Source organism: Vombatus ursinus, unplaced genomic scaffold (assembly GCF_900497805.2).
Source record: "Vombatus ursinus unplaced genomic scaffold, bare-nosed wombat genome assembly UNPS02010980.1, whole genome shotgun sequence".
In the NCBI taxonomy this organism is placed as follows: domain Eukaryota; kingdom Metazoa; phylum Chordata; class Mammalia; order Diprotodontia; family Vombatidae; genus Vombatus; species Vombatus ursinus.
In genome coordinates, this window is record NW_020950758.1 from 8,101,345 (window position 1) to 8,104,347 (window position 3,003).

The window sequence follows — 3,003 nt, forward strand, 5'->3', positions numbered from 1 at the left end:
GCCCACAGAGGTACAGGGCCAGAGGTATGGGGGCACAGGAGCATAGGAGTCTATCAAAGTCAGTCATTGCACAATGTGGCTGTTACTGTGTACAATGTTCTCCTGGTTCTGCTCACTTCACTCAGCATCAGTCCACATAAGTCTTTCCAGGTTTTTCTGAAGTCGACCTGCTCATCATTGTTTATAGCACAATAATATGCCATTACATTCATATACCACAACTTGTTCAGCCATTCCCCAATTGATGGGCATCACCTCAATTTCCAATTCTTTGCCACTACAGTAAGAGCTGCTATAAATATTTTTGTACATGTGGGTCCTTTCCCCATTTGTATGATCTCTCTGGGATACAGCCCTAGGAGTGCTATTGCTGGGTCAAAGAGTATGTACATTTTTATGGCCCTTCGAGCATAGCTCCAAATTGCTCTCCAAAATGGTTGGATCAGTTCACAACTCCACCAACAATGCACTAATGTTCCAATTTTCCCACATCTTCTCCCACATTTATCATTGTCCTGTTTTGTCATGTTGGCCGATCTGATAGGTGTGATGTGGTACCTCAGAGTCGTTTTGATTTGCCTTTCTCTAATCAATAGTGATTGAGAGCATTTTTTTCACATGACTGTAGATAGCTTTAGTTTCTTAATCTGAAAACTGCCTGTTCATATCCTCTGACCATTTCTCAATTGGGGAATGGCTTGACTCAGTTCTCTATATATTTGAGTCAGGGAAATTCTAAACAGAAATCTCATTCTATGTTTCTCTGAAGGAGCCACTGGCATGGGACAGGAGGCAGAAGCCTTTAGGAAGCCAGGAGGTGTCCGAGTTCAAATCCTCCTTTTATCCAAGAAGGTTCATACCTGGAAAGGGGTGCTGTGGAGGGCTACAGCTGAGGTTTCTCTGCTGCTGCAGAGGGGCCAGCCCCACTGGTACCGGCTGCTGGGTGTGACTGACTGGGCTGAGCCTGTGACCTGAGAGCTGGCCACTTCTGGCCTCCGGCAGTCCTGGGCACAAACAGGATTAGGGTTCTCCTAGCTGCAGATGAAGTTTGCGTCATTGCTGGGGCCGGGCCTGAAACCTGTAATTTGGAGGAACTCGGTGACCAGGGAAGCCAGTGGGGCATGTGAGAGGATGATTTGGGGCCACCATAGGCCTCTTGGTTCCTGCTCAGCTCTCACCAAACGCTGATTGGAAGACTTCCTCCTGGCTCAGTTTTCATGAACATCCGAGTGCCAGAGGAATCCTGAGTCATGGCCAGAACACTGGTCTTGGGCTTGGATATTCAGGGGTCCAGTTCTTTTTTTTTTTTTAGCAGGCATAGTTCAATTTATTTGTTTATATAAAACATCATCTATGTGGTTGCCACAGCAGCTGCCTGGGTCCTCTGGACAGTCACTCGAGTGTGAGTCTTCACAAGATGGTCGGTGAATTCCTGATAGGGAGACTTAGTGGACCCAGTCTCCTTCCACAGGTCTGGGGTTAGATAGCTGTATGTTTTGGAGATGGCATCAAAGGTAGCTTTAGCAAAGTTACCCAGAGCAGCAGTACAGCCCCTTGCAGAAGTGTAGCAGTCATCAATTCCAGCCATCATCAGGAGCTTCTTAGGCACAGGAGCCGAGACCATGCCAGTCCCTCCAAGGGCGGGGATCAGGCGCACCAGAACCGATCCACATCATCCAGTGACCTTGCAGGGCACCGTTTGAGGCTTGCCAATCTTGTTCCCCCAGTAGCCATGTCTCACAGGTACGATGGACAGCTTGGCCAAAATGATAGCGCCACGAATAGCTGTGGCCACTTCCTTGGAGCGCTTGACACCCAGGCCAACATGGCCATTGAAGTCACTGATGGCCACAAAAGCCGTGAACCTGGCACGTTGTCCAGCTCTAGTTTGTTTCTGAACAGGCATGATCTTCAGAACCTCATCTTTCAATGAAGATCCCAGGAAGAAATCTATGATCTCAGACTCCTTGATAGGAAGGGAGAAAAGATAGATCTTTTCCAAAGACTTGATCTTCGTGTCCTTGACTAGCCAGCCCATCTTAGTGACAGGAACCCACTCCTTGTCTTCGGCCTTTCCTCCCTAGCCCCCACTGCCGAAGCCACCGCGGAAGCCACCTCAGCCTCTGACTCTGGGGCCCCCGGGGCCTCCCGCTCCTCCTGCAGCACCGGCATCATCCGCCATCCAGTTCTGACTCTGCTACAGTTAGCCATGCTCCGAGAAAGGAGACACAAAACCTCCGCTAGTGGACGGGGCAATGAGAACCACTTGGACTCAATGCCTAGTCCAAGTGACTTGCCCAGGAACACCCAGCTATTAAGTATCTGAGATGGGATTTGAACTTGGGTCCCTGGGACTCCAAACCCAACACCGTCCTTCTACATCATCCTGTCTCCATAGCGGGTACTGGACTGAGTCTCTTAGAAGAGGGTACAGAAACTGGCCTTGGGTTTTGGAACAGAAAGCCCATTCTCCGCTGGATGCGGTCAGATTTCCTTGAATTGGCTGGGTTCCTGGCCAGGCACTGTTTTCAGTGCTGGGGATGCAAATATAAACAGAAAGAGACAGACTCTGCCCTCAAGGAGCTTACAATCTAACAGCAGAAGACAAGGCATAAAAAGGAGGGATAAAGTGAAGGCAAGGATAAGGTGAAGTTACCCAGTCCCCAAAGTTAGAAGCCAGAAGCACAGGCAGGAGGGGAATGAAAATTGGCCCCTGCACAAAATGGGGGCCCTCAGCAGTAGAGGAAGCCATCAGTGGGGGCCAGCACAGCAGATGGATGGTACAGGACTTGACTTCCAAGCAACGAGATGGGTTGTCCTGCGAGGTGGTGGGCTCCTCTTCCCAGAAGGTCTTGGAATGGAGGCTAGACCACCACTCAGCTAGTGTTGTGTGAAGGGGATTCTGAGATGGCTGATAAGTATTTATGAAGCACCTACTGCGTGCCAGGCACAGTGCTAAGTGCTGGGGATATAAAGAAAAACCAAAAGTAGTGCCTGCCCTCA

General features: G+C 49.7%; 1 pseudogene; it reads right to left on the minus strand.

Moving 5' to 3' along the window:
• Window positions 1-1,293: 1,293 nt before the first annotated feature.
• Window positions 1,294-2,197, minus strand: LOC114038363 (annotated as a pseudogene).
• Between the last annotated feature and the right edge of the window lie 806 nt (window positions 2,198-3,003).